The following is a 13,889-nucleotide window of genomic DNA, read 5'->3' on the forward strand; positions in this document are numbered from 1 at the left end:
GCAAAAATTGAAACTAGAGGTTTTTTAAAGATAGAAGTTTGAAATGGAAATAAATAACATGTCTTCATTTCAGGCATCAGCAAAATATTGCAAATAATATGACAAGTTATCATACAATAAATTCATTATGATCACACAAACATAACGAGTCAATTTAATTAGCAGAAAACTGTTAAAATAGTTTAAAGTTAGATGAAAATATTTTCTCCTTTCTAATCTGTTTTACAATTGGTCAAGTCAGGTTAAAAACGACACACCCCTCATAATAGAACCCTCAAACTTGAGACGCGGTTCTTCGACTCTCTGGGAAGGATAGGTTAGTCTAATGCTTGATGTGTTAGCGCAACTAACAGGATTTTGAGGATAGTTAAATCCATACATAAAAATAAAATATTTATACAATAAATCAAAACAGTCAATTTCTGAGTTAAATTTATTGTTCATTACCATTTAATTAGCAGTTTCTGGAACGTATATTTCGTAATATTGTATGTCAAATATTACCTAAAAATTGAATCGTTCAACATAAGATTTTAAAAATCCAAAAAGAAATAACCGCAAGAATTTAATAAACAAAAGCCGCTTTCAACACGATTATGTGTGTAACGAATTTATTCTATAATCATTTATCAGTGAGTTAGTGATACAGGTTCAACATCATTAGATAATATTTTAAAGAAAGTTTCATGTCGAAGCTATGAAATAACGAATTTCTGACATAGCAAGTTCAGAAAATTTTTGAATTTTTCATTCTAATTCTGATGTCTCACTCCATCTAACGACTCCGTTGGGTTTTAAGATACCACGATCAGTATTGTGGGCGGTATCAGACAAATTTATGATGGACTGTGATCCAACTATCGCGAGTTTTAAATGCCGAACGTCTATCTCAAGTTTATTATTGTCAAATTATACATTTAAATACAAATAGCTATAGATCTTAACTACTGATACATGCGTTCTCGGAGTTACATATGATTCGAAATTAATGAGCATGAAATATGTGGTACGCTTAAAAAAGATAAAGTTATAAGTTTATAGCCACAAAGGAGCAGATCTCATTCTACATTATACCTGACGCAGCTAGACGATGATCCAAAAAAAGCTTGGAAAAACTTAGAACGAAATTGTGTTTTTCTGTGGATTTTCATTCTGATCTTCTGAATTATTCAAAACACTAACACGCTGATATGATAAAATAAATGAATATTAATTATTGTTTACTTTTTTTATGTAAAGTATTAATAATAATCACGTCGGAACATAGTACATGTTTCAAACTTTCTCCGCTTCCTGGTGCAATTAATCTATATGTCAACCTTTCCAGACGACAATTTTACGATGATAAATTACCATTCGACTAATCTGTCAATATAATTGAGCCATTAATTTCTGGACAAAATGTCATCTTGCCTGCAAGAACCAGTTGACGCATTCACCACAGTCTAGACTCAATGCAGGTGAGACAAACCCTGCATAATCCATTAAGAATATTTTACATTCTGTAAGAATTCATATCAGTAATGTCGCAAACAAATATTACGATTACACCTAACGAGATTTTCTGGCAATCAAATTGATCACTTTTTCAAGAACCTCGGAGATATTGTCGTGTTTTATATCTCCACGGAAATGTAATTTCTGCTACAATTTCTAAGATATAAAGAAACTAATGTCACGTGTAAGAAACTAGGTCAAAGCTTAATCAGGGCAAATTTCTTAACGTAATGACGGTGAACATTCGAGGAAGAAATTAGGAAATTGCAAAATATTACACAAACTCGAAACTTCATACAAGAACGCGACGCGAAAATCCATCATGATATCTCAATAAATACATTTTATTACCCTAGATATTGTCTAAATTTTCGACCTCACCCGTATTGTATTTTTCTGCATTGGCAAATTCTCGCCCGTATTCGAGTTTTAATGACTAATTTTTTGCCGACAAATAGAGAACAAAACTGGTTTTACATCATCAATTACGTCAAATACGCGAAACTAATCACTTAAAACAATATATATTTTAATGTCGCATATTAAAAAAGTATTACCTGCGCAAACAAAACCGAATCGAAATAATATTGCCGTAAAAGGGAAATATTAGTTCCAACCATAACATTGCGTTATCATGGGACAAAGTTTCGCCGAAAATCACTACGTGACAGTTATTAGGGAAGAGAAGCCAAATTTGGCACTGTCGTGAGCTGGCCATTCCAAAAGCTCATCTGTTATGGCCAATGAACTGAAGGACGGCAGTCGACACTGCTGCATAAAGGTGTAAAATAATTGATATTTAGTCAACTCTCTGCATTCCAATAAAAAGAGATTTTAAAATTTAAATGAATGTTTTATGAATCAGACCAACAATAATTCTTAAAGCTGAAAAGTAAATAGCATTTGAAACGATTTTACACTAAAATAATTGAGAAACTAAACAAGTTCTCGAAATATTTTTGCATTTACTAAAACTTGCTTTGCTGGATTCCAGAATCGGAATCAAACCAGGCATTTAAAGATATTATATATCTATTCGGTTGTGTAATTTCTTTTTCTGTGATCAAAAAAAGGTTTAACAATTTTTTTTTAAATTTGGAAATGGTAATTTGGAAGTATAATGTCAGTATACAAACATGGAAGCCGTTTCGAATTATTGTTTGTCATACGTAATGTATTTTGAGCAAATGTATATGCCGATATTTGGTGCAAGCAGTCGATTGTTTCGTCATACACAAGATTCGTCATACAAACGTCACCAAAAATATAGAACATACTTGTTAACGTAAGCAAAACAAACTAAATCAATCACTTGAATAAATGTATTTCTACTATTTATTTATACATAAGATTCGAATAACATTTTGTACCTAAATAATAAACCATAAATATACGCTTTGCGTGAGTTATCGTTAGATATTGGTAAAAGTAAACATTTTGTAATTTGATGATATACGTAATGTGTTCTGCTCGATATATATTGCGTAAACTACGTAAACGTTACGCAAATGAATGCTGAAACATTTATAGCAAAACTATGCCCGTTTCCGAACGACTATTTCGAAATTTACTATTTTCGATTCATTCGAAACTACGCTTCAGAAATTCCGTTGTGTAATTTTGAATTGATGGACAGTGATTTGCTGGTTTCGTACAATCATGTATGTGAAAATGAAAAAGTTAATTATTTTAATAAAATTGTTTAGTGCTAATCTGACAACTGTTGTATTTTTTTTGTTTTACGTAACCTAGGATTAAAGGTAGGTTTTGGTATCGATGGTAAAACACTTCCAATCTAATGAGCCATTATTCAAATTGACAACCGCGACAACTCCAACTTTACTCCGAAAAAATCTATTGTTTCCGTGTTGTTCTCTCCCATGAGTCTGATTGCAGAACATATGGCGAAATGACTGGAAACCAAGGTGTTTAACAGGCAATTTAAAAGTAATCATGACTTCCATGTCATTTTTTGTAACAAGCAAATATGTATCGAATGATGCTCTGCATTCTCAAAATTATAAATATACATTCCTGTTCGGGACCAAAAAAGATGATAATGTCATTATGATGAAATCTTATTCAAATACTTACTTTCTTTTGATTAATACCTCTTTTATTTTTTAAAAAACACAAGTTCGGCGATTGCAAATATGGGTTGCCATTTTGAAACTCATTTTTATGATGCAGTTCATCAAAATTTTAAGCAAAAAGCTTTTCAATTTTTCTATCTTCTCGTAAGTTCACTTTTGTCATGTTTTAGTCGAGATTTTTTTGGTGAGCAATGTGAGCGCGGACGGAACCTCTATAAAAATACATTGTTGCCGTTGATTCGTGAAAATTTGGCAAAAATTTAATTAAAACACATCAGTGTTGATAACTTAGACTTTTGTTATTGGATTAAATGGAACTGGTCAAACTTGTGGAAATGACGTTATTTTGTATATAAATTTGACTATGACATTTCACATGCGTACCATTTAAAATAATGATTTTTCGTCTCAAATAAAAATATTACATGCATGCATTACATGAGACACTTGTTTGATTAATGACGATAATAAAATATAAATTATCATTTTCAACACGTTGTAAACATTTTAATTCCTAGTATATATATTAAGGTCGCCTCCTACAGACATATTATGTGAAATCTGGCTGGACATTGTCATTTTTATTTAATCGAAGATAATTGATTGAACTGTGGAACGGCCCAGACGGTTTATTGAATGCGTCTGCCTGTGCGTGATAAATGATACTGTGCGTTGTTTGTGAAACTAATCATGTAAACGTTTTATATCTTAAAGAAAAAAAGACTAGACCAAAATGGACCGCGTAAGACGGGCGCTACGATAAAGCAATAATAACGAAAACAGAATCTAAGCATTGTTTTATATTAATCCGTATTAGTTTGTGAAACGTCGATGAATTTCGAATTTGATTGTCAATTTCTTTGAATCATATTTCATTTTGGAAAAGTGGACTGGAAGAGGAAGCTTTCACGGTCGGCATTCAATATAAGTGTGTTGGAAAACAATGTCGCAATATTCTTTACAGAACTGGTGCAATATCCAGTAAAATAAATGGTATTTATGGACATATTTCTCTATCAACCCATACTTATCTTTCCTGACTGTCGTTTTGCCAATATTCTAAAATAGAAATGCCATTAAAGCTTTCTTTTAGCGATCTAATACAAAGAAATCATGGTACGACTTTCTTGCATTAGAATATTTTTTATATGATATATAAATATTTGTTACTCAGTAGTCCCAGAATATTACTTGGGGTACATATTACGGTAGCATTGTGCTAGATTTCGAGTATTAGTCTACATCAGAAGACTCCTAAAAGCTGATAACTGAAACCCAAAATTGAAGCCGATCATGGAAAAGATAAAACAATTCAGCTTTTCACTGCATTGTTCGGCAAAATTTGAATAAAAGTTCTGATTAGTTTATGAGCCTTGTACAATGTGAAGAATAAATCAAAAATGAATATTATTGATCTCACTGTTTTGAAATTGAACCCAACGTACCCATTTGCCATTATGGTGCATGAATCACGTATTGCGTGGACATAAATAATATTGTGCGTCAAAGACGTATAAATCAAATCACAACTGTGCTAATGCTGGCCATTACATCGACCGTTCCGATGTATTTATAAATCCCTATATTTCCTGCTTGGCATGTTCTATCGAGACAAAGACACATTTAGAAAATACTTGATGCATGAAAATACATACAATGAACAAATTGCACAATCTAATTCAAATACCAACTTATATATTTTGTTTTGAAGGTCGCGGTATTTGATACATAATTCTAGACAATTTATCACTTGAGCGTGATTCAAACTGGACATTTTGGCTAAATTTAAATGGAAGTTCAATTAATTTTTTTATATAAATATACACCAAAGAGTATGGATGGTAACAAATGATATAAATAAAAAAGTGTTCAACGTTATCACAGTCAGTTTTTTCCAGAAAATGGGTGTACAAGTTGGCCAATACTTCCCCTTTTACACTTTAAATTTCTTAGTATTATGCCTCAAACAACCTATAACCCATTTTTGCTGTTTGATAAAAACACAAATAACTGGAAATGTTCTATAATTTATAAGAAAAGTCTCGCATAAACGTGTCAATTTTCACGCGCTTATTTTATAAACGTCGTGAGTGACCCGAAGAGATTTTACCAGATGTTTGTAAGCATTGATTTATGAAATAGCTAACATGAAATTTAATTAATGATCTATCTGTCATGTTCCGAACACGTTTTTGTAAAGTATATTCTATTATATGCACTCGCTTTTTTACCAAATATTTGTAAAAATGATAATTAAAACTAATTTTGGTGGAGCCATCTTTTACCGAAGTTTACTTGCGTGGTTGAGTTGAGGCGATAATTTCATTTTCATTTTGCAACACCCAAAGTGCAATAATACCTGACACTGCTAAAAGTAAGATAAATGTTAAAAATAAGGACGACTGCACTGTGTTGAAGAAATTCAACATAGATTTAATAAACAGTTTTATTGGTTTTCAGCTTACATATTATTCGCATCCAAATAAATCATTTTTAAATAACAAAATATGGAAAGCTGTGTCCTAAATTCTGGAAAAGGGGAATGCATGATATTTCCTCACATAATACAAGCTTTCCAAAAAGAAAAGGTTGTATCCGTCCACCACTATTGTAGGACCAGATAATGCACTCACAATATTACTTTTTCAAGTCATTGCATCAATTAATAATTAATTACATTCTACTTCTAACAAACAAATCAATGTTTCATTCATTTGCTACTCATTTTTCTGAGAAACGAAAAGAAGGTTTCGCAGAAGTGATGATGCATAAACAAAAACACAGGAAGTTTAAAAATAGTCGCCATCATTTCGGGCTCATTTTAATCTGCGTATAATTTGACAAAATATAAATTCACGGTATTTACCAAACTCAATTGAAATATATTTATTCTTTTATTAGTGTTGAACCACCAACTTATTTTATGAGGTCGTCTGCAATTGCCAAAGACAACAATGTATAAACGAAGGCATAGTTAAAATACACTACGCACTAAAGAGAAAGGATAAGGCTCCAAAAAATTGTTGTTTGAGATATTATTATTTGTAACAGGTCCGCAACCCTAAAAATATGGTCACAGCCACCATATGCATGGCATACTATGGATCTCGTGCTCAGCGAAGGCCGCAAGTTTTTTGGGGCACGGTAGACTACGATATCGGTACTGTAAAAATATTTGATAATACAGTTGTGACTCGGATCATTTGTTATTACAATTCACGTTTAGACTGAAAGCGTGAATCATCATCGTCACAGGACCTGGAAAAGCTAACTCGGATACTCGTGACTCGGATCATTTGTTATTACAATTCACGTTTAGACTGAAAGCGTGAATCATCATCGTCACAGGACCTGGAAAAGCTAAGAAAAGGGTTATGAGCCTGATACATGTCTGGTAAGTTACCTAATTGTTCCACAGTTACATATTTGTTTAGGGTATGATTTTGGGGGTAATTGTGGATAAATAAAAATTGTTTTGGTCTTCGTGTCCATATATTTGAGCATTTTTTTTGTATTTTAAATTATTTTCAATGTCTGTTAAAAATTCAGCTGCTCGATTTGTGTATGATTATGCATACTCGCATCTGAAAATCGTACTCTGCACTAATATAACCTTGTGAAATTAACGTTTTCATTGAAGCTTGTGGTTTGCATGAATTTTATGGAGAAAAATGGAAATTATGTGAAAGTAATACATACGTCAAACGATCAAATTTTATGTGTTATGTCTAGCGTTAGTCGAATGGACCGACCACCTGCATTTTCAATTTCGTATCATAACTGTACATCACATATAGTACGCATTTACTACACCTAACAATGACAGAAGCGAAATATCTATAATGAAAGCTTAAATGTCAATTCTATATGCTTGTCTATCCAGATGCGAAACTAACATTAGACGTGTCATGTTTGCACCTGAGACGACTGGCATCGAAAATGATATATCCTTTCTATTTATTGTATCGTCAACCTTAATTGTTCCAACAAAAAACAGATTTGACTATAATTGAACCATTTTGTCACGTCGTTATGCGAACAGTTAAAAAGAAATAAATTATCGAAAACTCCAATCCCAATATTGTTGTTTCGTTGTAGTATTGTAATACGCTTGGTCCCATTTTTTTTATACCATTCTAAGCAGAACTCAGTAGATGTTAGATGAGTTGCAAATTTTATTATTAACTGAGAAACTGCTTCCAAACCTCGAGTGTTGAGTATTGATCGAAAATTTGAAATACTAAAGTACTGGAGCTTAATCTTCTACTGGTGAAATGTGTTACATATATATATTGACCGATTAGTCCAAAAATTACATCCGATGCAAATAGTACATTTAGCGTTATTCTATTTTAATCAAATGCAATGGCAAAATTTGTCTTCGTAGTTCAATACGTATAACGGGTTAGCTTTTTTCATGATGATACTAAATAACTGACTATAATCAATGGTCTAGTTTCCCCGTTCAGCATTAGCCTATAGTTAACGTTTTCATTCTTTATAGGAAATTTAGTAAATACAAACAAATAATAGCAGCTCCGATTATATATACTTGAATGACGTATTGATTTTGCTCATATTTTTGACTGCCATTTGTAGCCAAAAGTAACGTGTGAAGCTTTGAAATAGGACACTCCGATTTGTGATCCACACTCGCTTTTAAGCACGGACGCAATGGAAATAAATCAAGGAATAACGATACGAACCCAGACAGACACGTGAAAACGCAATTTAATGCATTAAAGTGAGCCGAGCAAATTTAGATAAAAACTGCCTGTTAATGGAACAATAGCGGTGCTGAAGTAAGAGTCATATTTGCGAGCGACTTGTTTCCTTCACTGGTGCAAATTTCATAATTATTGGTTACCTCCGTACACCACTTTTCACGTGCCTCCGTTTCATGATTGCGTCATCTTTCTCGGACTGACCGACGTAATAGTTCTATGCTATGGCTTTCCTTCTATCGTCTGCTCAATCCAAGTCTTGTTGCAGTAGACTACAATGACCTTCTCATCAAATTGCCGAAGTCATTGTGTGGATTGGCAGTTCATGAAAGCTTATAACTTCGCGAGAGTAATCTTCGCGAAATCGTACTGTTGTACCAGACTTCCGTGCAGATTGAGCAGTACTGTTATAATGGACTATAGGCTACATACCAAAACCGTTCAGCTATATTGTAGGTAATAAACGGTGCTATCATCTAACTATGATGTGGAGTGATATCATGTGATCCAATGTGCGGTAACACCGGAATTACTTGAAAAGCCCGATCCCAAATAGTTCATCCAACATTTGTTGCTTTGATTTTATTGCATTATCGCAGTAGTAATGAACATCGATGAGTCAGTTTATTCCAGTTATTACACACAATTTAATCTAATTTATGATCATCACTCCAAATGTTAGCTAAATAAATAAAAACACACATGAAAAATACGACTTACAAATTGACAAATACCCGAGCTTAATTAAGGAACAGAGGCGCGCTCACTAAATAGTCCGGCAGAATCGGGCCTTAACATTGTTTTGGGACATAAAGTTTTTTTTTATTGTTTAGATATAATGTATATGACATATATAATGATACCCAGGTGGGTGTGGAGTATATAATGTTGAGCAATTTTTTTTAAGTGGATTTAAAGTATTCGGCCCAAGATGACGCACATCCTGAACCCTAACTTGGTAAACATACAATGTTCAGGTTGTGCGCCATCTTGGTACGAATACTTCAGAAGCGCCTTTTTGTTAAAAACAATTATTTCATAACTACATGGTTTAGTTTTGCATACATGGCAACATTGAATCTCCTTACAATGTCAGAAATTTAATTTTAGTAGAATAAATGGTGGTTTATTTCACTAATACAAGCCAAGATCCATCGACAGCATCTAGCAACTTTCTATTGCGCTCTGCAAACTACATTTGCGTTGCCGCGCGCATTTCGTTTTCCTAGTTTAAGCTTAGGAACTTGGGAAATATTTTATTAGTTGAAATGAATTGGAATATTTGACCTCGTCTTTCACTCCGAACAAGGCCATGTAAAACCATCCACTGGTATCTAAAGATGTGTAACGAGTTTTCTTTTGGAAGAACCGCAACCTTTCAGTGCTGCATTGACTTTGGCAAAATTAATATATCCTTGTGGAGATAGAAGGTATGCGTATGCGAAACCGAGATGTGCACTTGTTATGCCAACACAGTTGAGTCAAAGTTTTGAATACTAGTACATCACACACATCTTCCTGCGTGCTTCGGTTGTACGTAGTAACGCGCACATTTTTGCGCACATGTATCAAATTCCACTTGATTATTGAGCTATAGGTTTTTGACGAGCTTTTGTGTATGATTTCATTCCATAGAATTTGTATGCTGTTCTAAAAAATACTAGTTTCAGCTTTTTCATTCATTCAAACCTCGTGTTAAAAGTAAGTTTTGTAATATTGCGTGTTGGTTTCCAATATTCTTAAATCGGTGATGCCAGTAAATCTTAAATACAAAAAGATCAGTAACATCTGCAATAAAAACAGCAGTACCCTCTCAAATGACAGTTGGGGGATGGATACTCTTAGTATCTGCTCCATCGCGTGCCTCTTACAGTCTTACCAGTTTACATGCGTGTCAATTGGTATCTAAGCTCAGCCAGAGACAAAAAGTTTCGGACTGCAGTTGGCGTGACGAAATGTTTTTAAATATATATTCTACAATAAGATTATTTGATTGTATACTAATGAAAGTTCCGCCTTATATGTCTTTTCCCATTGCACTATTCCTTTACTGATATTCGATAATATGAAGCTCACTGACATAGTTCTTAAAGTGTGTAGATGGGTATAATCTTTTCCACGCTGTTCAGGTGGGAATGCGCGAATATATATAAGAATTGCTAATATTGGTTTGCAATGCGATGAAATCCCATCTTGGCATTTCTGCCTCTCGCAATTGCTGCGTATACTTATCGGGGAAGTTCTGTGGCGTGGTTATCAAATGAAAAAAAAAACATGGGAGTATTTTTTCTACTTCTCTACTACTATCAAACCTTGACATTTTGTGAAAACTTTTTTCCATGCAACCTTTTTATAAAACATCCCCAACAACCACAATTAATTCTGTTATTAAACTTCCGAAACAAACACATCATCAACAGATGCATATATCACCAAGTAGATATTGCTGAATTGATCTTTATTTCACCATTTTTCATGTAATTCTTTTTGGTAAACCTATTATCTATCGCAAATACAGCACATTTGACAATGTTGTAGTGTGCCACTGCTTTTTTTGGCCTCACATATTTGATATTTGTAGTTAGAGCTCTTGGGGCTCTGTCAAACAAAGTTACATACAAAATATTAGTTGTAAATTGCAAAACATGATCATGTTGTTGGAATAACTTGGCATTTTACCACCCGTATATCATTCATTGTTGAGAATATTAATAAAATCATAAAATTTAAAAATCCGTTCTTGTGAAATTTTTGTTGTAGCTAAATTCCAGGGACAGCATGACAACAGGCAAGAGAAGCACGGTCGCCTCTTTTAGTTTATGACAGGGTTTCTTAAAAGGGGACCCCGTCCTCCTTGGAGGCCGCTGATCGGTTATCTGGGAGCACGAACAAACAGATGGAAATGCGAATATACAATTACAATGTATTTTTATAGAAGAGAAGAAGCAAAAGTGTTGAGAGTCTTTGGTAGTTTGAAAAGCATTGGCATGGAACATAAGAATGAACTACATTCTTTCCCAGGGATATACTATGAAATGTAGCAATTTTCTCATGCTTGTTCTCGTGATATCATTATCTTTCACTGTGTCGTCGTGATCATCCCGCTGCCTAACAATTCTCGCTAACAAATAATTGACTGTTCTCCACTGGGTGTATATCCACTTGAACCACTGGCATTAGCAGGCTTGTATTGTTAATTGCAACAAAAACGGGTATTTTGAAATAGTACTCTTTATTTTACGCGCATGTTTCGACAGTATTTCCATATACTTAATATGGGTCGCGAGCCAAACTGGGCTCAACAAATACCTAAAAGTGATTGATTTTATTTCCTAGTAAATTTGGTGCTTGCGTAGTTTGTGCACCAAGATTGCGCACAACCTGAACATAGTATTGTAACAGGTTATGGTTCAGGTTGTGCGTCATTATGATGCACAGGTTTGACGAAAAACACTAATACAAATATCGAGCCGTAAAAAAAATTGCTCAAGGCTGCAAACTCCACACCCATGTATAAATGATGGGCAATGACCCCAAGATGAATAATCACAAATAAAAAAAACTTTATGTCTGAAATCAAACTTGGGCCAAAAAGGTCCCCTTATCTGCCGGACTAAAAACCACGAAAAGAAGAGAGCGGCGTGCGAGAGGATTCACAGATGCCAGATTCTTGGTCAGAATATACAGCCAAGTTGGCTCAAGAAAATATATATTTGGGACTCCTCATGTATTAACCATGGGAATAATACATGAAATTAATTATTAGTTTCAAATAAAATCACTCCATTGAACCGAGTATGATAGTACTACGCTCATAAAATTGAACGATCATCGCAAGACTAGAGATATTCGCAAGATATTGCGAAACACTTTTCTGAAACACAACCTAGTGCCTATATTTAAAATGAGGGAACATTTCTTACTACATATATAGTTTGAACGCATCAATTCTCTCTGCAAGTCGATCGCATAATATTGGGAAAACAATGGCTCCTAAAAGTTTTCAATTTAGTAAGAAATAAAAAATGATTTGTCAACGCCCGGTAACGTTAGGTACTCTGATAAAGTAGTCAGTCGGTTGCATATATGTTGAATGGTTGTCAAGCCAGCATTCATCTTTTAAGTATATGTATATTTACTTCTTCTCGCCATTTGCTCAATTATTACCTGCTGTTTATCAAGTTTAATTTATTTTTTGATTAAAAATATCTCTTTTTAGGCTGTTCGACTAAAAATGCTATGCGCTGCGTGTCTCTGTATTTACTGTTGGATTTGTATCGCGTAATATCAACATGATCAAAGCCCATTCACCGGAATTAAAGAAGTTTATGTATATATTAGAGATTGGATTTAAAGTTAAATGGTGGACGATATGTTACGGGTGTCTTGAGAGGTTTCGATTTCTTTATGAATCTAGTTGTGGATGCCATCATCCACAGACAACAGAGCGCAGGAAAGAATTCAAATAGAATTCAATATTTCAGCTTTCAATCAGGACTTCCACATTTCATGAATTTTGACTCAACAATTTCGCCAGCATTTGTTGTTTTTAACTAGAGACATTGAGGCGGAAAAATTAGGCTCACATAGTGCAGTGAAAAATCTTATTTAATCACGTATTTTCATACACACACATAACAGTGAGCTAGTTACAAACAGGTATTTCGAGTAAATAGCACAAGAGGTAAATATTTCTAGGAAGATATTAGTAACTAACGCTACGTCCGCAATTTGATGGACAACTATAACAAATGCTGGACACATTCGGCGTTGGTACCAGCATATCTGAATAATAACATGGCTGTTGTATCATTAACGTTTCCTGGAATGAAATTGAACAGCCACAAACCGATGCGCAAGGCTGAAAGTAATACAAAACGACATCCCATTTACGGATTTCCCTGTCGAACTGGTAGCCTATTTGTGGCATTGTATTTGAGCATCTGGAATTCTTCCAGGTTGAATGAACTACAGTTGCAATGCTTGATTCGAAAATGCTCTTTTTATAAAAAAAAATCGAAATAGCTCAATATGTAAGTGGCGAGACCGAGTATAAAGTTTTCACTTTTGAACAATCTCGGGAAAATCAAATCATCATTCTTTCAATTGAATTCTACAAGTATATTTTTCTAGCGGATTTCATCCAGAAAATCATTTTTTCACGTGGTTTGTCAACTTTTTGTTAATTCAAAATAAAGTTCGAATATGGCTTACCGTTGTTGTTTCATTATGATACCTCGAGGCATAAATATAAACCTCAGCTATCTTTGCAAAAATTAGTGGTAGACGTTAAGATGTTATTCAATCATCGGTATGGTACTTTCAATGAGTCAGAAACAGGTATTACAGGTTACTAATACAAGAAGTAAGCTTCTCCTTATATTATGCGATCAACATGCAGAGAGAATTAAGGCGTTTAAACTGTACAGCTGATAGGTTAGGAGTTTTCATGTCCTGCCGATCCACACAATGATTTCGACAATTTGATGATCCCGGTAAAAAAATTCATTGTACAGCAACAAGACTTGGATTGGGCATACAATAGGAGTAATCTTCCATAAGTTGGAAACTTTTG

Source organism: Styela clava, chromosome 3 (genome assembly GCF_964204865.1).
Source record: "Styela clava chromosome 3, kaStyClav1.hap1.2, whole genome shotgun sequence".
Classification (NCBI taxonomy): domain Eukaryota; kingdom Metazoa; phylum Chordata; class Ascidiacea; order Stolidobranchia; family Styelidae; genus Styela; species Styela clava.